Source organism: Pipistrellus kuhlii, unplaced genomic scaffold, assembly GCF_014108245.1.
Source record: "Pipistrellus kuhlii isolate mPipKuh1 unplaced genomic scaffold, mPipKuh1.p scaffold_m20_p_2, whole genome shotgun sequence".
Classification (NCBI taxonomy): Eukaryota; Metazoa; Chordata; class Mammalia; order Chiroptera; family Vespertilionidae; genus Pipistrellus; species Pipistrellus kuhlii.
Genome location: NW_023425515.1, coordinates 106,852,300 through 106,877,767, shown reverse-complemented (window position 1 = coordinate 106,877,767; position 25,468 = coordinate 106,852,300). Strand labels below are relative to the sequence as shown.

Genomic DNA, 25,468 nt, shown 5'->3' with positions numbered 1-25,468 from the left:
AGGTGCTTAATAAATGTTGATTGATGGGTAGATGGATGGATGGATTTCTAAATATAGAGATTTCTGTGTTAAGAAATGACCTGTAGATTGTTAGATCATCCTCCTTTTCTAGATTTATAGAACCTTATAGTGTGGTGTTGTCGTTTTAACAATTTAATAAGGTCCACCTTCCATGGTGACCAAAACTCAACATGTTACATATACCTAAAGATAACAGAAATGGCATCTTCAGAGAAATGCTCAGACGTGATGGCTACCTAGTGACATACCCATTAACCGAAAATGAAATCCTGTGAACCTTTTTTCCTGTGTTTTGAACCAAATTCCTGTGTGTTGGACAACCCCTCAAAGATTAGGAAATCCCCAGTGAAGAAAGACTGAAAATGCCTGTGTCATCAGTAACCACCCTTTAAACCATCTTGTTTCAAACAAAGGAAAAAACTTCATGCGCCCTGCACCCAGGAGGAAGTGAAAAGGAAAGATTAAGTAAGCAGTGGGCAAAGACAGGGCTAGAGTGGAAGCTTTGTCCTGGCATGGGCGTGGCGGGGCCTCTGGCACTAGGAACAAAGGCTCCCTGTGCTGATGCGGGCGGGTATGCCCAGGAGAGGACAGAGGACTTGCTCTGTCTCTTTGGGAGGAAGATCCTAGCACACCCTGCTGACATAGCACTAAGGTCCCCAAGGAGCCCCCAGCCACACTGGCGTTGTTTCCCTGTCCTAAGAGGTGCCGCAAAGTGTCAGTTTTCTGGAACTTTGCACAGATAACATAAACAGGCAAAGCTGTTTCTATGCTAACAGAATTTGTCATCTCAGAGTGGAAAATATACTGAGCCAACAGAAAGCTCAATCCTTATAACAATTTTATATGGCTCTCTCTCTTTCTGACACCAAAATAGTTTCAGAAGCTCAGAAGTCATTAAGAATGGCCTGTCTGTCATTCTCACTTGGCAAGGCGTGGGATTGATAAATACACATAACAAAAGAATTTGCTGAACAGGAAAAGGACCCTTGGACTAACAAGACAGTTCTTGAAGGCTGTCCTGTCAACCCCTCTTTCCTGTCCTGATGCTATATCCCTCCCCCTTTCTTTGTTCATTCAAATGTCATTATCATACCTGTTCTGCAACTCCATTCACACTAATGCTGTTTGAGCATAAGAGTGGTGTCTTATTTCCTATGCTCCCTTTATTTGCTTGTTGATCTAGCTCCCATCCCAATGCTCTCATTTATTGCTTAAATTTGGATGTTAACCTGCATGTCATCTTTCTAAGCCTTTAGGATGCATTAATTTTGTTCCCTCCACTTCAACTAGTTATTCTATTGGACAAGCTTCTCTTGTACAAGGAGACTAAACTTTTAACTTCATTCCTCAGAACAAGGAGTTTTCCCAAAACTGGGATCAGATCTACAGACTTTTGTTGAATTGCCTTGGGGGTAATAGGACTCCTCCAGTGGAAAGGTGACCAAAACTGAGCACTGACTTGTAAATGAGCTCTCACCTAGGTGTGGACCTTATAGCCAACACATTTAGAGAGTCACTGGGCATGAGTCCTGGAAAGTGCCGAGCTCCTCTGAGGTGCAGCAGCACTTGGTGTAGTGCAGGATGGAATTCTCCCACATCTGCACTGTGCCCTTCCCACTCAGTGTCGAAGGTCTCCTCACCAGTCCCAAGGCTCAATGCATTCATACTTAGATTCTGTAAAAGTGTGTTCTCCTGATGAGTCTAATCATGTGTATACCAAGTTCTTCAACACTTAAGAACTCCAAAGCCCAGGGTATAAACGTGATCTCCTTAGCATAAAAGGTTCCAAAATGACTGAGAGAGAGAGAGAGAGAGAGAGAGAGAGAGAGAGAGAGAGAGAGAAAACATTTGAAAAGAAAAAAGTGAGGGACATATCAGGTATCAGAACACCAGTACCCTAAAGCAAGAGTAAAGGGACATAGTGCTTTAGGTTGTTTTTTAATAAGATGCAGACTAGTCTTCGGAAAGGCTCTTTTCCTCCTGGAGGCCAGCAGAGAGTCTATAGAGCATGTTTGCACAGCACCAGAAACTTCTGTCCGCATTGGTGCCTCCACAGAACCTTCAATCCTGCTTAAGTACCAATAGGAAAAGAAGGCTTTTGTTCTGAGTTAAGGACTCTGGCATCCAATTAGAACTGAACAGAGTCATGTTTTTTGCTTCTTTACCTATAAATCTCTGGGTTTCCTTTGAACATTTAGGAATATTGCTACTATGGAGAGCTTAATCCTGAAAACTAGACTTTAAATTTCCCATTGCCCTGAATTGCAGTATTTGGTGATGGCATTACCAATATTTAAGTTCCGTCCTCTTAAAACTTCTGTCTCTTACATAGTTTTCTATATGTGCATACATTTACACCTAGATTCATTGCATTGTGCATTTATTTGTAGAGAAGTAGGATTGTGCTTATACGTAGGTCGCAGGGCCAATAGCAGGAGTTCAGAAACTGTCAATCACTAACTGTGTACCCTTAGGCAAGTCACTTTTCAGTGCTTCTGTATCTTTAAAAATGGGTTTGATAATAAAACTTTTAAAGAGTTGTTTAAAATTAACATATCAATATACAAAATGCTCATTAGAGCAGTCTCTGGCACATAGTAAAATACCCAACATTGATGTATTTTTTTAATTTATTGATTTGAGAGAGAGAGAGAGAAAGAGAGAGAGAGAGAGAGAGAGAATGTTGACTTGTTGTTGCACCCATCTATATATTTATTGGTTGATTCTTATATGTGCCCTGACCTGTGATTGAACCTGTAACTTTTGGGTATTGGGATGATGCTCTAACTACCTGAGCAACCCAGCCAGGGCCCATGCTGTTATTGTCATTCATTCATTCATTATTTACCAAACACTGTGTTAGACCCTGGGAATACAGTGTGAATAAGACAGACACATCCCCTGCTCTTGTGGAGACTGTAGATATAGAGGTCTCTATCAGTTAGTTAAAACTAGTATCTTTTGAAAAATAGAATCGCATCATTGGTGAATTATATAGATTAACCAATAAAAGGTACTATCAAAGCTAGTAGAAAATGTTAATAGGTACTTTGATTTTTTTATTCTTGTTTTATAAAAACATTAAAAAAATTCCCCTATTACTTACTTTAATCAAAAGGGTATCTTCCTTTTATTTGAGAATGTTTAACTTGGAGAGTTTAAAAGGTTGAGTTAGTGAAGTATTCAGCCTAATTTGCCAAATTTGTAACCACATCAAATGCTCAATCCATTTTTCTTTTTCTTTTTTTAAATCTCTTTTTTCCTACAGAGCACTTTAGGAAATGGCATGGGGGACACAGTTACAGACTTAAAAAATTGTGTATTTTTTTCATTAAAAATATCTTAACTGCAATTCTAATAGATGATGCGAACTACATTTCTTCTTGCTATATTGTTTGCCTTCCACATTCATTTTTCTTGCTGTTGTATTTCTAATGTCCTCAATTGTGATTGGTTTTATTTTATTTACTTAGATGCTTCCTGTTTATTCCCTTTATAGATATTAGGAAAAAATCATAAATTCAAATCTAGACTTGAGAAAACAATAACTTTCAGGGAGTTTAACAAGCTAGTTAGAGTAGCACCTTCCTTCAGTAAAAACTTGTGTCCTGTTTCTAATCAAATTACCATATGCTTGTCCATCTGTCCCCTCTGCATACTTTTCCTAATATTTTTCTGTAAATGATGTTAAGTTCACTGGCCCATAGTTGCTCCCTTTGTCTCATAGCCCTGGTTAGAATAATGTCACATAACACTTTCCAGACCTCAGGAACCTGATCTGTCATCAGAGGACCTGTATAAATACCAGTGAGAACTTCCTTCAGTTCCATCGCTGTGTATTGGGGTCCTGAAACTGTCCCCTTTGACTCCCTGTTCTCACCACACTCTCACACTTCCCCACATGTAGCAAGAAATTAGATCCTCTCTACTCCATCCTTCAACTTCCCCAGTTCTGTGAGAAGCCAGCTGATCTCTCCCCATCCTGATTCTTCTGACCTCTAAGACTCTAGTCCTACCCTTTACCCCGACTTGTCTTTGTTCTTTGTGTGACTGGTGGGAGCTTGGATAAGAGGACACAGAGAGAGCAAATGAGGGGGCGGGTCCTTCTTCCTGCATTCCTTGAGGTGGAAAAGGAGAGGCTGGACTGCTCCTTCTGGGAGGTCCCTTCCAATTTTCACATCCCTGCATTACTGCTTGTCAGACCACAGCATGTGCAGTGTTGTCACTAAGGACCCCATCAGAGTGTTTCCTCTTTTATAAGTAATTTCTCAACTTCTTACTACTTGTATTTTGAGTAGTTTGTTTTTTTCTCCTACGAATCACTGTTTATAGATTTTGAGCCTCCCTCTTAGGCTCCTCCTGGTAATCTTTATGTCCTTCCTTAATCACATTGGCCTTTCCTGCCCTTTTCTTCCTGGGACTTAACCAAGAGAGCTTTAAGTTTCACTCTCTTTGGTTTTCCATATACTTCATAGAATCCAGTACAAAACTTCCAGGCTTGAATAGTATCCCTCCTCAAGCCTGTGTTCTTTCCTCAGTGTATGTCCCCTCAAGAATATTTCATAGCTACTGAAATAGTGATTGTGTGCTATCATGCCCCAACTTCTTCTGGTTTTCCTTGAAGGTTCTTATTATTAGATCCAGATTAGAGGCATGTCTTTAACAACTACCATGTTTCCCCGAAAATAAGACATCCTCCGAAAATAAGACCTAGCGCAACTTTGGGAGAAAAATTAATATAAGACACTGTCTTATTTTCGGGGAAACAGGATAAAAAAATCTTTATGAGTATACATAACTAATGCATTTTCTTATTTTAAAATACCTTTTGTATGTTTCCTAAAATCTTGCTGGTGTTCTTAATATAGATGATTTCATTCCTTGTGCCAATAGGAAATTCCTACAAAATCTGTACCTTCTTTCTTTAAAAAAGCTGTGCAGGTAATGACCAGCCTCATTTGTAATTGTATTGTTGGCCTCTTAACATCTGCAAAATAAATTCCAAAATCTCAGAAATTTGTTTCAGCCTCTCTAGCTGCTTTCCTTAAGAATACTAGTAAGTTAGTACTTGAGCTCAGCTTCTACATTAACTAGCTCTTATGCAAGTCACTGAATGAATAGAAGTGCTTATAGGAGACTGTCTATCACTATTGTGACCATCTTCCCCCTCTTCATTTCTTCCAGCCAGTGAGATCTATGTGCTGGAATTTTAGAAATCCCTATTTGCTGCTTGTTTTTTAAACAACTCAGCGATGTTTTTCTGTTCTATCAAGTCATATTTACATTCTAAAATAATTATAATTTAAAAATATACAAGGAGATTTCATAGATAATACTATCCATGGTGTTCTACCTCCACCCTATTCCAATAAAGTTAACTATTCCTGTCCAAGTTTGGTTTTTTCCTCCTAGCACATTATTCACTTGTGGATACCAAATATTCTGAGTCTACTAAAATGTAATCCATGTATACCAACTTTGGGCTCCTATCTGTCTTTGACTTGCCCTAGAAGCTTCCTCTTGCCTCACTCTCCTCACCCTTGACTCATGACAAACTGATTTCTTCATTTATTGTTATGCCCACCAACAAAGTGGAGAGTCCACTTGGCTGCTTTGTCAGACCCCTCAGGTGGATATCCACAGAGGAGGTTCACTTCCTGACCCGGATGCTAAAATCACCTCCTCAACAATCACACTTCATGTGCAAGGCCTGCCAGTTAATACCCAGTTTCATTCAGCTGCTGTTAAAATAGGCACTATGCTTACTAGCAAAATCAAGTTTGTAAATTTTGTAATGCTGTGATCAATTTGTCAGTTTCTTGGATAAGTCGGTTGTGAAAACTTGGTGCAAGGATATCTAAACTAAGACATGAGCAGATGTCTAGATACTAAGATTCTCTAATTTTTAGGATTTACTAAAAAAGTCCTTTAGATGTACATTTAAAATATAATATTTAGTCACAGGTTTAACAAGGAGCTAACTGAACCAGAACAGTGCGAGAAAAACAATGACAGACATCGGGACATTGTAGAGCAACCACAGGATTGGGGATCCAATTGGATGCTCATATGTGAAAGACAGGAATGGAAAGGAACCCCTAGAGTAGAGGCTGAAGAGTGAAGGGTGGTGGGCCAACAGTGATGGCATGACCCATAAGAGAAATTGAGGGAGAGAACACAGTTTTCAGGGGAAGGCATTGAGGTCTATTAAATTCATGTGCCTCAGGGATAGCCATGTAGCAATGTCAAGCAGGAGTGGGGGCTAGAGGTCTGGTATAGAAGGAAGAGGTCAGGTGTCGGGGCCAGGTGTGCAGGTGCTGAGAGTTGAAGCACTGAGATGGGTACCCCAAAAGAGAATGTTTGGGATAGAGGCAAAGAGGAGAGAAGATCATGAAGCCTAGTCACAAAGCTATGCAAATTTGAATTCCAGGAGGTTGGTTTCAGAAACACATTTTGAAAAAGTGAGTTAAGAATTCAGTGTTCACAAATTAAGGATTTATATTCCAGGGTCTAGGGCCAGACTAAAGTATCTCTTACACAAGGATAATTATTCCCTGCCTTCGAGATTTAAAGGGGGAATACCAAAGAGTTTATATTAACTGACAAATGATTACTCCATTTCAATCCAGGCAAGACTGAATTTCAGAGGTAAGTAGAGGCCTGATTCCAAACAGATGTGTCCTGGAAGTCAAGGTGCAAAGTATTTTAGGGTTCCTAAAGATCAAATAGCTTTTGTAAATACAAGATACTCTGCCCTGCATCTTATCATTTTTATTACTGTCATCATCATTAATTATTATCATTACACCTCTGTCAAATCATTGGGTATCAAGAGGCATCTGAAAGATCTGAAAGGATACTTGAGCTCTTCTACTCCTGAGGTTTTCTTTTATTTAAGTACTTTTTTTTTTTTTTTTAGTGAGAGGAAGGGAGAGGGATAAAGAGATAGAAACATCATCAATGAGAGAGAAATGTCATCAATTTGCTGCCTCTTGCATGTTTCTTTCAGGGGCTAGAGCCCACAACCTGGGAATGTGCCCTGACCTGGACTTGAACCAGCAACCTCTTGATTCATGGGCTGATGCTCAATCACTGAACCACATTGGCTGGCTAAAATACTTCTTTTGCTTTGTATTTACATTGCTTCATGTGTACACAGCTATTCTTCTTGACCTGATGATAGAAATGATGATCATGGTGGAAGATGGGGAGTGAACTGGTGACCTTCTGTTTTGATTTGGCCTGCATGTCCCTAGCAAATATAGCAGGCCCTGAGATCAAATAAATTCTATGGCTGCCCTGGTGCCTAAGTATCCATAATAGGCCAGAGAGCAGCCATGTCCAAGTTCACTGTCAGCCAAACCCTTCAAGACTCCCTCAGAAACCTGGATGAAAAACCTACCTTTGTTCTTACTTCTGGGAGCCTGGATGGCACTTATACCATCTAAAACCTGTGTTGGTCTCCTAGTGCTGCTATAACAAATTATCATAAATGTAGTAGCATAACACTGCACAGATGCATTATCTTACAATTCCAGGGGTCAGAAGTCTGAATCAAGTTTCACAGATAGAATGAAGGGATGGCGGAGATGTGTGCCTTGGGAGGCTGGAGTGTTCTTGGAGCGCAGGGTATTCTGTTGGCACGAATACTGGATTAACCACTTTGAACCGTTGTCAGTTCAGTGTTTTTTTCTCTTGTTTGGAAAGCACATTATTAATCACTTGGAGGAGAAATAAGAAATGGAGGACTCCAGTTAATTGTCAGTTTAACGTTTCATAATATACACACTCAAAAAAAAAATACCATTAACATGCACTTGGGCAGCTATAAATGAGAACACACCATTCTTAAGTCTGAGGGAACACCGGGCAAAGAGACAAGAAAGGCATCCTGAAGAAAGGGAGATTTAGAGTAGGGTTTTAGAAAGATTTGTGGTTTGAAAGAGAGCATTCCAGGTCAGGACAGGAGGTGTCCTGGGAATGAACCTTCATGCAGGGACCCCTTCCTGTGGAGAGAGGGAGCTCAGCGGGGGAGTAATGAGAAGCAAGGCTCCTCACCACACATGTTCCTGCCAGCCCATCCCTTTGCCCAGAGATAGCAATACTCAGGCCCCACTTCCACACCCCCAGCCTGTCTGCAGCCAGCCAGCTGCTCCTCCTTTTTTATTTTCTTCTTCTTTTTCTTCCTGGGTTTTTACCTTCCTTTCCTTGATGTCTTAAGTCTTAAAAACCAGCCACATGTTATCCTTATGCTCCATGTAGCCACTGTTCTTTCTGAGACAACCAGTCTGTCTTGTGGAACATGTCATTAACCTCTAACTGGTTCAAATTCTGGAATTGTCCCCTCTCTTATTCTAGTAAGTTAAAGTTTCATGTTTGATTTAAATTTTTAAACAGTTCACAGTTGTTTTAGAGATTAAAAGATGAAATCAAAAATAGGAAAGAACTTATTTTCATAAGAAAGATTTGTTTGTTTCATTCCAAGATCAATCTAAATGTGTGATTTTAAAACATATTCTTCTCTTCTCACTGGCACCTATTCTTATCAAACTCTTCCCAAAAAATTGAAGAAGAGACAATACTTCCTAACACATTTTATGAGGCCAACATAATCCTGATACCAAAACAGGGCAAGGACAGCACACACACACACACACACACACACACACACAACAACAACAACAACAAAACACACACACACACACAAAAAAAAAAAAACAACACAAAAACCTACAGAGCAATATCTCTTATAAATACTGGTTCAGATGCAAAAATCCTAAACAAAATACCATCAAATCAAATATAAAAATATATTTTAAAAAATACATCAGCCCTAGCTGGTTTGGCTCAATGGATAGAGTCTCAGCCTGTGGACTGAAAGATCCCAGGTTTGATTCCAGTCAAGGGCAGATGCCTGAGTTACGGACTCGATCCCTCATAGGGGGAGTGCAGGAGGCAGCCGATCAATGATTCTCTCTCTCATCATTGATGATTGTATCTCTCTTTCCCTCTCCCTTCCTCTCTGAAATCAATAAAATATAAATTAAAATTTAAAAATACATCGCAATTATATGGGGTTCATTTCAGGAACACAGGATGGTTCAACATACCTAAATCCATCAATGTAATATACCACATTAACAAAACAAAGCATAAAAATCATATGATCTTAAAATAAATGAGGAAAAAGCATTTGATGAGATACAACATCCATTTATGATTGAAACTTCACTAAAATAGATATAGGAGGAAATTACCTCTACATAATAAAGGCTAAACATGACATACTCCTAGCTAATATTATACTCAATGGTGAAAAACTGAAAGCTTTTCCTCTAAGATCAGGAACAAGACAATGATGTCCACTATCACCACTCTTATTCAACGTTGTACTAGAAGCCCTAGCTAGAGCAATCAGGCAAGAGAAAGAAATAAAAGACATCCAAATTGGGAACAATGAAGTCAGTTTTTGCAGGTGACATGATTCTTTATACAGAAAACTCTAAATACTCTACCAAAATACTATTAGAAATAATAAACAAATATAGTAAAGTTGCAAAATACAATGTCACTGTCCAAAAATCTGCATTCCTATATACTAACAATGAAATTTCAGAAAAAGAAATAAAATAACACAATTTCTTTTGCAATTGAAACCAAAAGAATAAAATACCTATGAATAAACTTAAGTATATAACAGTTCCAACAAGGGGTTAATATCCAAAATATGTAAAGACCTATATACTGAAAATTACAAAACATTATTAAAATAGATTGAAAAAGACAGAATGAAATGAGAAGATACTTCGTGTTCATGGATTGAAAGAATCAACATAGTTAAAATGTCTATATTACCCAAAGCAGTATACAGATTTAATGAAATCCCAATCAAAATCTCAATGACATTTTGAATAGATCAAACAAATTATCAGCCCTGGCCATTGTGGCTAAGTTGATTGGGTGTCATCCTTAGCACCAAAAGATTGTGAGTTCCATTCCTGGTCAGGGCATATGTCTGGGTTGTGGGCTTGATCCCCAGAGGGGGTGTGCAGGAGGCAGCCAGTCCTTGTTTTGCTCTCACATTGATGGTCCTCTCTCTCTCTCCTTTTCACTCTCTCTAAAAATCAATAAAAGAAAAATATTTTTAAATCATTAGATTTATATGGAAACACAAAAGACCCTGACTAGCTACAGAAATCCCCAGAAAAATGAACAAAGCTACAGCTGTTACACTACCTGACTTTAGATTATATTACAGAGCCATGATAATCAAAACATCATGGTATTGGCAAAAAAAAAAACAGACACATAGACTATTGGAACTGAATTGAGAGTTCAGAAATAAAACCACATGTATATAGACAAATAATTTTTGACAATGGAGTAAAGAATAAACAATAAAGAAAAGAAAGCCTCTTCAATAAATAGTGCTGGGAAAATTGGAAAGCCACATGCAAAAGAATAAAATCAGACTTCGGTCTGTTCCCGTGTACCAAAAATTAACTCAAAATGGATCAAAGAACTAAATATAAGGGGTGAAACAATAAATTACATAGAAGAAAACATAGGTACTATTATGGACATTGGTCGTAGAGGACTTTTTATGAATTTGACCCCAAAGGCAAAGAAAGCAAAGACAAAAATAAATGAATGGAACTATATCAAACTAAAATGCTTCTGCACAGCAAAAGAAACTGCCAACTAAACAAAAAGGCATCCAACCAAATGGGAGAAGGCATTTGCAAACAATAGCTCCATCAAAGGGTTAATATCCAAAATATATATATAAAGAAGTCATACAGTCTTTGTCCTGCGGAGTTGGCTGGGCAGAACCCACACTACTTTGTATTGGGTTGGAATTCCAGTTCCACCTTATCTGTGGGGACTGACCTTGGGTATGTGAAGTTTGTCTTCAATGGCTGTGGGGGTGCAGTGGCCTGACTTCTAAGCACAGGTTTTTATCTCCCAGGAGGTCCCAGAGTCAATTCATTTGGTAGCCAGCTTCAGACCACATCAAAACATCACCTAACCACCTCCACAGTGGCACACTCAAGGAGCAGATTCAGTGGGTACCATAGGCCAACTGAAGTATGTCCAGCTCTGTAGGGAGGGTCCCTGCACAGCTGATCAGTGGTGGCAGATAGTCCTTGCTTAAGATTGGCTTGGGGAGGCAGGGTAAATCCCTGCCATTGACATGCTAATAACAATCAAGACTGAACTACAACAGGAGGGTCTACATAAGCCACAGGAGGAGTGGTTGCACAACTGGAGTGCCAGGTTGAGTGATCAGGGAGGCTGTGCCACTAGACCCTATAGGACACCTACTACTACTGGCGACTCTACCAAATCTGGAAGACACAGCAGCTCTACATAATACATGTAAACAAACACAAGAAAGCAGCCAAAATGTGGAGACAAAGAAACGTGTCACAAATGACAAAACAGAAGAAATCTCCAGAGGGAAGAAAAAAAAAACTAAATTAAATGGAAGCAAGAAAACTACTAGATACAGAGTTCAAAACAATGTTGTAAGGATGCTCAAGGAACTTAATGAGAACTACAAGGGACTTAATGAGAATTTCAAGGACCTTAGTGAGAACATCAAAGAAATGAAAAAGGACCAGTCAGAAGTGAAGCATACACTAACTCAAATGAAGAGTAATTTACAGGGAATCAACAGAGTAGGTAAGGCCAAGAATCTAATCAGCAATTGGGAATATAAGGAAGTGAAAAACATCTAAGCAGAACAGAAAAAAGAAGAAAGAATTTTTTAAAATGAGGATAGTGTAAGGAGCCTCTGGGGCAATGTCAAGAATACCAACATTTGCATCATGGGGGTGCCAGAGGAGAAGAGAGAGAGCAAGATGTTGAAAATCTATTTGAAAAAGTAATGACAGAAAACTTCCCTAACTTGCTGAAGGACACATAAGACCAGGAAGCAAGAAGAGTCCCAAGTAAAGAGGCCCACATCAAGACACATCATAATTAAAATTCAAAAGGTTAAAGACAAATAGATTATCTTAAAAGCAGCAAGAGAAAAATCATTTAGTTACCTACAAGGGAGCTCCCATAAGACTGTCAACTGATTTCTTGAAGGGAGGGGCAACAAATATTCAAAGTGATGAAAAGCAGAGAGACCTACAACCAAGGGTTTCTCTAAAGAGCAAAGCTATCATTTAGAATAAAGGGACATAAAGAACTTCCCAGACAAAGGAAAGCTAGAAGAGTTCACCACCAAAGAAGCATTATAAGAAGTGTTAGAGTCCTTAAGAAAAAAAAAAAAAAAGATAAAAATTATGAACAATAAATGGCAATAAATAGATATCTGTCAGCAAATGAATCTTTAAAAATAAAGAAGCAGAGTAGAAATACACTCATAGATGGAGAGAACATTTTGATTATTGCCAGATGTGAATGGAGTTGTGGGGGTGGGGGTGGAAAAGGTGAAGGGATTAAGAAGTACAAATTGGTTGTTACAGAATAGTCATGGGGATGTAACAGACACTTCTCCCAAGAAGACATACAAATGGCCAACAGATATTTTAAAAGATGCTCAACTTCAATATCATTTAGGGAAATGTAAATCAAAACTACAATGAGCTCTAGCCAGTTTGGCTCAGTGGTTGGACTGAATGGTTCAGGTTTATTCTGGTCAAGGGGATGTATCTTGTTTGTAGGCTCTATCTCCAGCCGCCAGAAGGGCACCTGTTGGAGGCAACCAATCAATGTGTCTCTCTCACATCAATATTTCTCACTCTCTGTCTCTCTCCCTCCCTTCTACTCTATCTAAAAATCAATGGGAAAAAATACCCTTGGGTGAGGATTAACAACAACAAAAACTACAATGAGACACCACCTCACACCTGTTAGAATGGCTATTGTCAACAAGACAAGTAATAATAAATGTTGGAGAGGTTTGCAGAAAAAGGAACCCTTATTTATTGCTGGTGGAAATGTAAACTCATACAGCCACTATGGAAAATAGTATGGTGGTTCCTCAAAAAATAGAGTTACCATATGACCAAGCAATCCCTCTTCTGGGTATCTACCAAAAAAATTTGAAAACATTTATTCACAAAGATATATGCACCCCTGTGTTCATTATAACATTACTAGAGGCCAAGTGCACAAAATTCATGCACCGGGAGTGGGGGGAAGGGGGGGAATGATCCCTCAGCCTGGCCTGCGCCCTCTGCAATCTGGGATCCCTCTCACAATCCAGGACTTCTGGGTCCTAACCACTCACCTTCCTGCCTGTCTGATTGCCCCTAACCACTCCCCTATTGGCCTGATTGACACCTAACTGCTCTGCTGCAGCATGATCACCCCCAATGGCCCTTCCCTGCTGGATCAATCGCCCCAACTGCCCTCCCCTGCCAGTCTGGTCGCCCCCAACTGCCCTCCCCACCTGGGCTGGTTGCCCACAACTGCCCTCCCCTGCCAGCCATCTTGTGGCAGCCATCCTGTGGTGGTCATCTTGAGACACCTTGAGGGTGGCCATTTTGTGATGATGTGAGGGTGTCATGCCAGGACATGAGGACTACCTAGGTTTTTATTAGTATAGATTCACGGTGGCCAATACATGAAACAACCAAAGAACCCTTCAATGGAGTATTAAATAAAGAAGACATGCTACATACTAAAAATGGAATACTACTCAGCCATAAGAAAAAATGAAATACTGCCATTTGAACAACATGAATGGACCTTGAGAATGTTATGCTATGGGAAATAAGTCAAACAGAAAAAGCCAAGAAACATATGACTTCACTCATATGTAGGATATAAAACTGAAACTCACAGGCATAGACAACAGTGTGGTGGTTACCAGAGGGAACGGGGATTAGGGGAGTAGTAAGGGTAAATGGAGCCAAATATATGGTGACAAAGGATGATTTGACTTTGAGTGGTGAGCACACATGCAATATACAGATGATGTATCAGAGAAATATACACTTGAAACATATTGAGATTGAAATGAATGCTGTGCAATTGTGCCATTAGAAAGATGCTGCCTTTTAAGACCTGGGTATTTATTTGTTTGTTTGTTTGTTTGTTTATTTGGAAAATAGATTAGTAGAGAAAATGTCCCTAACAAGATCATCTAACACACTTGGTGAACTTTTGGGAATATGTCAAATTTTCTCTAAGGTAACTTAAGAGGCTGTTGAAAAGAAATATCTGTTTGTGAATTAGTTTTGTTTTTGGAAGATTAGAGAGTGCCAAATTCCCTTATTGAAATTCTAAAATTTAAAAGAAGGTATAGTGACAATTTGGATATATACTGCTGGCTTGCACTATAAATTTAAAAGATATAAGTCTCAGCACTGTTTGCTTCCAGTGCTGTTTTAAATCTTAAAGCTCCTAAACTCTCTGTGTTTCCACTTTAACAACAATGAATATTTTCCCACTAACCTCAATAGGCATATTGAAAAAACACATAAATGAATTGTGAGTCTAAAGGCCCTATATAAATGTCAGCCCATTGGTGAACCTTCTCCTATTTCCTCAGGCAGTTAGACCTCTTGAAGTACTGGCCCCATGTACTGTTATGTGCTTGCTGTCCCCACCTGGGACCCTGCAAGCAGGAATGGCATCTGCTGGCTTTGGATGGTACCTGGCCCACAGTAAAGTTAATGAACGCGTGTATGCCACAGCAAAGAACCATCCTTGTGCTTTCCAACCATCTCCAATGGGCACAAAATCAATTAAGCCCATGTAACACACTTTAAATTCTAAATAGCAAGAAAGGTATAAAAATATTTTTTCTCTTTTTCTTTCTAGATGAGATTCTATGACAAGATGAATGTTGAGTTTATAATTCACATCTATGCATTCAATCTTTAAACAAAATTCATATTTTGTATCTATCCCTTTGTCTGTATATTCCCTTTTTATAAGTTCTTTTCTGCCCCTTAACTTCTCCTGTTTTTGTGGATGTTCCGTTCTTTTTGTTCTTCATCTTTTCTAATATTCTTTTTTTCTTAAATTCTGACTGTCTCCCCCCTTTTTTCCCCTACTCCCTCTCCCCCCTTCCCCCCCCCCCCAACTTTCTTTTTACTCTATCCCAAGTATCTTAAATGAGGCACCGGAGCTGTTTCCTGGTGCCTCTCTAGGAAGCAGTGGTAACAGAGATGTTACAGTCTGACTCTAGAGCCAGGTGCCGGTGGTGTGTTGTGGGTACACTGTTGAACACCCCCAGAGGAGATCCTTACTTCAGAAGTCTTGAAAGCACGGCACAGTAACTGCATGCACACAGAATGCATCCCAGGCTGCTTTGTCTGAGGAAGTACATCTGCCAAATGGGGATATTTTAAACTTTGAGCTACTAATGAGGAATGCCCCCATCAGTAGCTACCATCTTCCTTTTTACCTTTTCTGAGACTGCACTAGTATATGTGAAGTGTCCTAAAGCATAGAGACACTTCATTGTTGCTTCAGTGTTGCTCATCTCACATATTCCTCTGCTGTTCCACCTCCAAAACTTAGTGAATGACAAGGTGAGAAGTGTAGATCAGTGAGCTACTACAGTGACTAACATTTGGAGCAAAGTCTGCCAGATATTAATGGCATGCTCTCTGTTCCTTTCTTCACTGGAATCTTCATCATCTTTCTTCTGTTAAGTACAGACTAAAATTCTAATATATTATTGTATGAGGTAAGTAACTGACATTTGGAACAGTTTTGTTTAAATTTCTGAAGTGTGTGTGGGTTACAGAGAAGATTTTCCTAGTAAGGCTTGCAGTGTCGTCCTTTTTGTGAACTTGTGTCAGTGAAAAATTCAGTGCAATCCCCTGGAGTAGGCTCTGTGCATACTTTCTACACAGGCATCTAAAATAATCTTCTTTACCTCCATAGTTCTCAGATGAAGAGAAGCAGCCTGGTTGAGTATGGCTCTCTTGCTAAAAATGTTCACATGTAGTAAGTATATGAAGAACTCTAAGGGGTCCATGGGTCAGATGAATAGGAAAGGAAGAGAAGGAATGTGGATCAAAACAGTTCTTTTCAAGTCTTAAGGCTGTGAGCTGCCAAACTTAGATAATGAGAAGTCGTTTCCACACAATTGGCACATCTGTTAAGTATAGTGTGTGTGTTAGGGTGGGGGCGGGGAAACATGCTGATGGGAAATATTCTCTCTGTGAATCAGCACCTCCCACTTACCCTAGAGGTAGACGGCTGTTAACAGGTGCATTGTCTCCTGTTCAGCTGGTGAAGGAGGGCAGTGGGCAGTAGCAGTCAAAGGAAGGAGACACTGAACAACAGTGATGAGCACCTGATCCCAGGTGGGCGGAGGGAGTGGCCCAATCTTGCACCTAGTGCTGAGCAGCCCAGAAAGGAAGTGCAAAGATAACCCAACACACACTGGGGTCCATCAGCAAAGCCAGGACATTCCAAACGCAGTGTTAGCCATGCCATGGGAATGGTTTTCATCGAGGCTTTCTTTACCATGTTCATGAGAAGGCCAGCACTTAGGCTCCTGTCATCTTGGTTTGCCTGACAAATATAAAACAATCCACAGTTTGTCCCATTGGAGCACACACACAGTCACATTTCTTCTGATGTCCCAGTCTCACATGGATGACTGGTCCATAAAGTCTTATGCTCACAGTTTAATTGCTCTCTGGCTTTCTCTAGGGAAATAACCTGGTACACCTGCTCCACTATCCCCATCGTCACTGTGTGTTTGTCAACCATTTGATTCCCTCAGACCTCCCCCAGCTAACTAAACTTGTATTGATTGTTCTACCAGCCTCTACTACAATCCAAACCAAACAACTCACTGCTTTCTAGAAATGAGCTCTTCTTTCCTTTTCTGCATTTTTTATGATGTTACTCTTTTTTAAAATAACTCAACCTCTTTTTTTCTTTCCTTCATCTTTATAATTTTTCCTGGCAGCTGAACTTTATTTCTGGCACCATTATGTTTTGTGGTCTGCATGAAGAATTAAAGGAAAGCATGTATTTGTTTTGAAATATTGAGTGGATGACAAGTCCTATATCTTCTGCATCTTCTATCTGTGACATTCTGTACCCTGGCTCTCACTGTGGGTTAGGGGTGGATATTTGCAGCTATGGTTGTTTATGTAAACCATTGGTGATGGTATTAGTGCCTTCATCCAAAATAAACTTTAAGGAAGAACATTTTGGTCAGTAATTAGGAGTTAAGATAGAAGCATCAGAAAGTTCTGTGCTTAGACGTCTACATCTTCATCTTCATACATCATCTCAGTTCCCTGTCTTCTAAATGGAGAATGATTGTGCCAAACTTCACCAGAGCATTAGGAGGATGAATCATTGTCTGTGAAACACGGTGAGTTCTATAATCAAAGATACCATATTAGTATAAATTGATGTGATTTTTATCAAGGAAAACTCCTCAAACAAGGAGTTGGGATTAATCTGAATTAATCAACATCCCCCATGCTGTGATGCCCCAAACCTCTGAATTCTTAGGGCTTCCTATCTGTCCTCAAGTCTGTTTCTCAATGCTGGAAAGGATTAAGGAGTAGGTCATGGTCATGGAATTACAAACAGTAGAAGTGAGTCGGTATTAGCAAACACTCAGGTGAGAGGTTGAACCAGGTTTGCAGGGCATATTCTGTGGGTGACTGTCCAGCAGAGCCATCCAGCAGACACCTGCTGGCTAGCATGTCATGTTAGCCTAATGGTCACAGTGGCATTTATGATGCCATATTAACAGGCCCTTTCCCCCACTCATCCCATATGGCTAACAGGACCTTTGGTCCATACTGCCCGGAATCTGACTAAAAAGATGGCTTTCCTTCCCAAAGATTCTCAAGTCACTTAAGGGGTGGGGGACATAAGTGGCCAGGAGTCTCATAGATGAAGGCAGACTGACAGCACATAGGTAAGCAAAGTGTGTCAAAACATTGTACTTCTATTTAATGTGTTAAGATGGTAGAGGAACCCTCACAGCTGCAGGTGTGTGTGTGCAGTGGCTGCAGTGCAAACTATGACAAATGGATTTCCCCACTTATTCCCACTTGCTGCACTTCCCTTGTGATTGGAAAGGCAAGCACTGGTGTGGATGCACCAGTTCCTGTTCTTAGAGCAGTGTCCAGAGACCTACTTCTACCCAGGCAGTAAGCAGAATGACAGGCATATTGAATTACAGTGGCCACCCCAGCTATGGTTCTCAAGCCTGGTGCAACTAAAATAAGGAAACTAAAATAGACATTTTTCCAGGACTTATTCTAAAACCAGCTGAGCCACCATGTCCTCTGGGAGTTAGGAATCTTTATGGGCCCACGGAGGCAGCCAACCTCGAGCCAGGCCACGTCCACAGGTGGAATAGCCACACCCTTGGTCTGCATTCACGGGGACACAGATAGCTTAGTTGGCCTTGACATTTTTGGTTTCATTAACCTCTTCAAGAATCAGATGAAAGCTGATTTTTTCCAGGGCGGCGAATGCTGAGAACCCAGCATTTCTTATATAATTACAGGGAGTATCATTCCTTCTCAGTCATCGATGCTGAGAAAACCAAAATTGAAGTGGGAAGTCTAGCCCCATCCTTCTCTGGTCCCAAGTTCTAGCTGTGCTGAGTATCTTTGTGTAGGCTGTTTTATTTTCTAAAAGCTCATGTTGAGTGATTAACATTTTATTTGTATCCTCTGATGATGTGTGCTCAGCTCGTCACAGGTCCGTCTGTAGTTAAGCCCTTCACAAACTCACCTGGGCATTTCGGGAAAGCTTGACTCCTTCCCCGGCACAAGACAACAGGACGGTCTTTGTCCCTTGGAAGTAGATGTTCTTAGGACCTGAACTTGGCAGCTTTAGAAGATAGCTTACTCATTAAAGCTAAATTAATGGTAGAAATTTAGAAATCAAGATCTTGTGTGCAGACAGCCTTAGATTCCCCAGCCCCATATTCCAGGAGCTCCAGCTCAAAGTGAGCTACATTCCAGAACTTCCAGGTCTTACTTCCACATGTCTATGCAGATGTGTGTTTTGCGTGCTTTGTGGTGAGGCCTCATCTGTCCTGCACTGCCCTCCATTGCTCTCTGATGCTGTAGGCTGGCGCTTTGTGTGGTCTGATCCAGTGGCCTGTTAATCCTATGGCAGGCACAGAGCCCGTGGCCACTGAGTGCTGATGACTGAGTGAATGCTGCAGATATGATTGGTTTTCAGTTTGATTGATTTTCTTTACCAAGTTAATGACTAGATCTGCTGCATTCTCGGCCATGACAGTTAAGCATATCAGGAATATGCACATGTGCAGAAGTTTCTCGCTGTCCAGTGGAGGGTGGGGACATAATCAAATTTCAGAGACAGAGTCCACTCAGTGGGCATGAAGGGTGCAGCCTGAGTCCCACAGCTGTGTTGGCAATCAGGCTCTGTGGCCTCAGTGACAGCACGGGCTTGGACTTTGGGGTTTGGGTAATATGAAAATAACTTTTTAAAATCTCAAGTCATTTACATGAAGTGAGCTTGTATAGGTTGAGGTTTTGTTGTCCTTTTATGAGCATGTGCACTTTTTCTTGGCTCTTTCCAGAAATAATTGTGCCCTTAAGCCCAAAGCCATTGCTTGGAGTGCTCTGCTCAGGTGAGCCAGGCCGGTTTCCAACCGAAAGATCATTTTCATTCACAGAAGAAATAGTTTTCTCCCCAAAATATAACTCTCAATCCCAACTCTCAAGGGGAATTATAGTATAAATTCCTGGTGATTTCCTTTTCCCCATTTATTCTCTGGCATAAGCAGTGTCTCAAAGCTGTGCAACGGCAGCTCGGAAAATCGAGTTCTTACCAGAGGAAGCAGGGTGGAGCCAAGGCCTCAGCCCAAAGCACTTGTCCGTGTCTGGGTGCTCCTGTGGAGATCAGCTTAAAGCTCTACGTGCTTTTCCCAGGTTCAAGGGACAGGCGACAAAGCTCTTGCTGAGGTGCTGGCCTCTGTTGCCCTGTCGCAGGCGTGGGGTTGGCCTCTCCAGCACAGAGCCTTGTTGTCACTTCCCATAGCCACCAGAGCCCTATCTTCCCCCTCGTTTCAGATGGGGAAACTGGGGTGGCAAAGGCCGAGTGGCTTGCCTGAGATCACAAACAGTGCATTGTAGGGTAGTGGCCAAGATGTCTGCTAGGCTGTCGTTCCCCAGTAAGCCTTCCTCTTTCCTCCAGGGTCCTGTGTCTAGGTCACATGAAAATTTTGCCTCCTGCCCCTTGGCCTTCAGGGACACCTGCTGTCCATGACTCAGCGAGTCCCCTCTGTTGTGGTACTGAAAGCCGGCTGACAATTTGATTCTGTGAAGGTCCTCCCTGGCCCTTTCTCAGTGCAGCTTTCTTTGTTGCAGTGGGTGTGCTTGCGCCCACAATAGCCGGACACTGTAAACTCAGGGCAGATCAGTGATGCATGCACAGGATACAACCTGCCCTGTTCCCCTGCAGAGTTAGGCGCTGTGAGTGTGCACAGGCCACCGGAGGGGTTGTCCAGATGGCCCAACACTCCCCGTGGTCTGGAGATGTATCCTCATGTGGCAGGGTCCTGCGCTCACTACCACATCACTTGGCAGTAAGTCTTTGTCCTTTCAGCATGTGCTGCCACACATTTTACCACGGGAAGAAGTTTTCTTGAGCTGGTTTACATGAAAACAAAGAATTAAAGCTTTGAGGTGCAGAGTAGTTAGATGTGACTGTTAGTGGCAAGGATGCTCTTGCGCTGGGCTTGAGAGCATATTAACAAGGCCCGCAGGCCTCCCTAGCAGTCCCTGTCCTCCTGTCTGTGTGTCTGGACTCTCAGAGCTGACCACCAGCATTTCATGTAAAAGGAAATTCCTATTGAGGACATTATAACAGGCACAGTTTGCAAAACAGCCAAACCTGCTTTTCCCATGATCTATGCCACTTTATGGACCGACCAGTTGTCTAATACAATGGGACTTCCTCCCCAATACCTTTTCATACCTGAACCATAATGTTGTTAATACTGAGCTTCACTGCACATGTATTTATCTCAAGTGGCCTGTTTTTCCCTTGTTGCTATCTCTGTGCTGACAGTGCCCAGAGGGTCCAACTGCAGGCTGGCTCCTAAGCCCTCCCTCTCCTGCCTTTCCTTCGCTGGGCAGGCCTTCAGCTGGGCATGCTGCCTCCCAGACTGGCATGCCTAGCGCTGCAGAGCTATAGTCTTCCCACCTGTGCAGTGGTGAGGGTGCCCCATTTGCTCCCATGTTTTCTGCAGATGGTGAGCAAATGGCCCTCCCAGCCCTAGAAGGGGTATTTCTTACTGGGTACTTCTGGGCAGTTCCTCAGTAAAATTGGATGGACAATATACTTGTTTATTTTTCTTTCATTTTTTTATACTTGCTTCAGAAAATGTGTAAGAAACTGGAATTGCTGTGTGAATAGGAAAGGCTCAGCCTATATTGTGAGTTCTTTAGTGCAGTAACAGAGGTGGTACCTGAAGATATTTTTCTCCCTTAGGATATATTTTAATCTAGAGGCACAATGCACAAATTCATGCAAGGGGAGGGAGGAGAGATCCCCTCAGCCCAGCCTGCACCCTCTCCAATCCAGGACCCCTTGGGGATGTCCAACTGCCGGTTTAGACCCAATTCTGGACCACTGGCTCCTAATTGCTCACCTGCCTGCTTGCCTGGTCGCCCCTAACTATCCCCCTCACTCCCTCCACCCCCCTGCCAGCCTGATCATCCCTAACTGTTGGTGGCAATGATGCTCTTGCGCTGGGCTTAAGGGCATATTAACCTGTTAACCAAGCGGGACCTATAAATACGTCAAACATAAACACTATCAGGAACGGGTAGGACATATGAATACGTCCTTGAAATATATGTTGTGCCCTGAGAGGGACGCTATATATTTTTTGTAATCTTTTTTTTTTTAATATATTTTATTGATTTTCTTACAGAGAGGAAGGGAGAGAGATAGAGAGCTAGAAACATCGATGAGAGAGAAACATCGACCAGCTGCCTCTTGCACACACCCTACCGGGGATGTGCCCACAACCAATGTACATGCCCTTGGCCGGAATCAAACCTGGGACCTTTCAGTCCACAGACCGACGCTCTACCACTGAGCCAAACCGGCTTCGGCTGTAATCTTTATAATTGTTGGTAAAATTTATAATTTTTTAATTCAATGTTTCCATTTTTTTGTTGGTATTCTTTTCTATTTGTTTGTAATTTTGTATTTTCCTTTGTGCTTTATATATAAATAAAGAAAAAAATATATATTTCATTTATTTTAATTAAGTATAAATAAAAATAATAATAATATAAAATTACGTCCGCTGGGTGTGACATACTGACACGTCCTAGTGAAAGAGTATGTGCCCATTGTACATTGCGTAATTAAAAAGGGAACCCGGTTAACAGGTTAACAAGGCCTGGTCACCCCTAACTGCCCCCCCCCCAGCCTGATTGCCCCTAACTGCCCCCCCTCCTGGTCTGGTTGCCCCCAACTGTCCCTTCTCCCTTGCTGGCCTAGATTTCCCTCACTGCCTACCCTGCCAGCCTAATCGCCTCTGGTTGTAGGCAGCCATCTTGTGAGGGTGTGAGGGTCAATATGCATATTACCTCTTTATTATATAGGATGATATTAGGCCCCCAGCCCTACCCAACAAAAGCATATGTTCTCAGTAATGTGTCTAAAATATTAATAAAAATAGTTTAACTATACCTAGTTACAAAGCTACACATAGTTATAAAATCATTTTTCTATTAAAGCACATGTTCTGAGTTCCCATCTGGATGCTAACAACATGCCTTTCCGGAAGAGTGGGGTGTGTGGGAAGGACAGGGGACCCGGTGCTGGTTCCCCACCCCGAGCTCTGTGTGGACAGTCTGAGCCCCCACGCAGGTCCCCTCCACAGAGCCTTGTGGTCAGTCTGTGCCAGGGCCACCTCGGGGAACACAGAGGCCACTTCCTGCAGTGCCTCTCCCCCGGACCAGGTAGAAGGCTCTGAGACACAGCCTTTGAGCAAGCTGTCCTCTCGTTACTCCTCTCATCTGCATGGTGATGCAATTGATCCTTAAAGTCTTTCTTCCCCCTTCTATGAGACCTAGACCTATTTTTAAGTAATAGATAAATGGAAAGATAGATATTTTATAAAATCACAATCTTGTCAGCCTATATTTTGACCTTGAAACCTTATGACTTGATTTTGCTTTTTTAAAGTCACATAAAAAGTATGGTTAGCAGAGACATGGTTCTGGTAGGCACAATAGAGATGTAATTTTAATTCCTTCTATTCCCAACCAGTAATACTATTGAAATTTTGGGTAAACAACATTTGAGAGGTAGTGAAACTTGAGATTCACTTAACTGCTAAAATACTACCCTGTTATCCACAAACCACCAGTTATAACTGTTTCCATGCCTCGTCCAGTGGGCAGCAAGGTTGATTTGGAAGGGTCTGATCCAGGAACCAGTGAGAGATGCCAAGAGCCTCTTTACTTCCCTAAAATGCTGGCACTAGAGTTTGCCTTTAAAATAACTTTCTTGGGTTAGAGAGCTGTTGGACAGCATAGTGTTCAATCACCAAAACTAATTTTGTATGATACTTCAAATTGACACAATACAAAGAAATCACTAAAATTGCATTTATTCATACCATGAATAACTCAGGGAAATGTTCGAGATAAAATGTTGAGTGAAAAAAAGATCAGTATTAAGAAATGTACAAACTGTGATTATAACCATGTAAGAGAATCTACTCACGGGTAAGAAGAAGTAGGAAGGAAATCTCTCCTGTATTCCGGGTCTTAATCTAGAACAAATGTTAACATTGAGTTTTGCTGATGGGCCTCTAAGGGGCTTTCCTAATGTCCTACATATTCCATATGTTCTCTACTAATAATGAACATTTATTGCCTTAAAGCGAAAATGTGGGCAAGAAAATATCTTAGTCACAGACATCAGTCTTGTTTTCATCAGTTAAAATAGAGAAAAGCATGGGAGCCCAGGCTGACAGTGCTCAATGGTTAGAGCATGCCCCCACACACCACAGGGTCGCAAGTTCAATTTCCCGTAACAGGCACGTACCTGGGTTGTAGGTTCAATCCTGCCCTGGTTGGGTCATGTTCAGGAGACAGCCAGTTGATGTGTCTCTGTCACATCAATGTCTCTCTCTCCCTGCTCCTCTTCTCTCTCTTTCTTTTCCTTCCCCGACCTTTCCACTTCCTCTAAAAAGCAATGGGTAAAAAATATCCTCAGGTGAGGATTAACATAAAAAGAAGAAAAAAAGGCATGAGGAAAGAGACAAGCATTTCCCCAGGGCCTCGGGTTAGAACAAACAGGCAGGAAAACCTGGATGTTCCCTGCATTCTCTCTGTCCCTCATGCCTCCCACATCTGCTCAGTCCCCAAGCCTTGGACACTGCCTCCTGAACATCCCTCGAGGGCATCACCCCTGCAATTTGCCACCCTTACCTCCCCTGTGTCCCTGGCCCCTCCTCAGAGTCAACAGCTTCAGAGTAGCCAGAACACTTCTTTTTAAAGCAAAAATCTTCCCATGTTCCTCTGGCTAATGCTCATAAGGGCCTTCCTGTCCTGTCTGACATCTCCCAGGACTTTGATGGGACAGCCTTTCCCTCCACCTTCCCAATTCCTAAAGTGTCCTTGAGCGAAGTTCTCCTCTGCCTAGTGTCAGGTCTCAGGGTGCTGGTTTCTCTTCTGGGCATCTCCATCACTTTTCTTGGTTGAGCAAGGTGTCTCTCTTCCATTCTTCTGTGACACCTGCACTTCACCAGGTGGTACTTACCACCCTGCACAGTCCCCTCCCTTACTCAGGGTTTCAAATTCCAGAAAGCTCTAGAAAATTAGGACTTATTTTATGAACCGTTTGGTAGCAGACTCTAGCCTGAATGGACACAGGTTCTTTATAATGTCTTTACGGTATTTAGTTTTTTGCCCGTTCATGCTGAAGACACCAATTTTTCTGAAAAGATGTGAATGTATTTGGTCATGGAGTGCTACAGGACATTGCTGGGGTATTCCGAAAGATAGGCTAGGTTAGCATGTATTCACCACCCAGATTCTAAGAAGGGGAAGGACCCCCCGGTCAGGCATAACACCAAGACACGTGTACGTGAGGACATTCCTGGACAGGCCAGAGCAGACACTAAGCTGTGGGTTATGCAGGTCACACTGTCTCCTAAAAGCTGAAAATGTAAGTCCCAAGGTTTTCCCTGAAGTTCTCACAGGAGGGATGGCACTCCTGTGTCCCAATCGCTGATCTTGGGTCTCTCCGCAGCTCTGTAAGCTCCTGAAGTCCAGGAGGTGTGTTGTTTCACTCGTACTCCCAGGGCTCTACCAGACAGAGTCAGCACCAGTATATCCTGCTTGAATTGAATTTAAATATTAGTAATAGTTAAGAATTGTCTAAAGAACTAGTGTTTCCTCCTCAAAAGTCATTGAGCTATTGATGTAAAGACTTCTGCCTGGACTTAGTCTAGCATTGGAACAGTGTGTGCTATCAG

At 41.6% G+C, this 25,468-nt stretch overlaps 1 protein-coding gene across 1 annotated transcript in view; it reads left to right on the top strand.

Moving 5' to 3' along the window:
* Positions 1-25,468, top strand: part of GMDS (GDP-mannose 4,6-dehydratase) — a 610,549-nt gene that overhangs the window by 518,403 nt on the left and 66,678 nt on the right. The window lies entirely within an intron of this gene.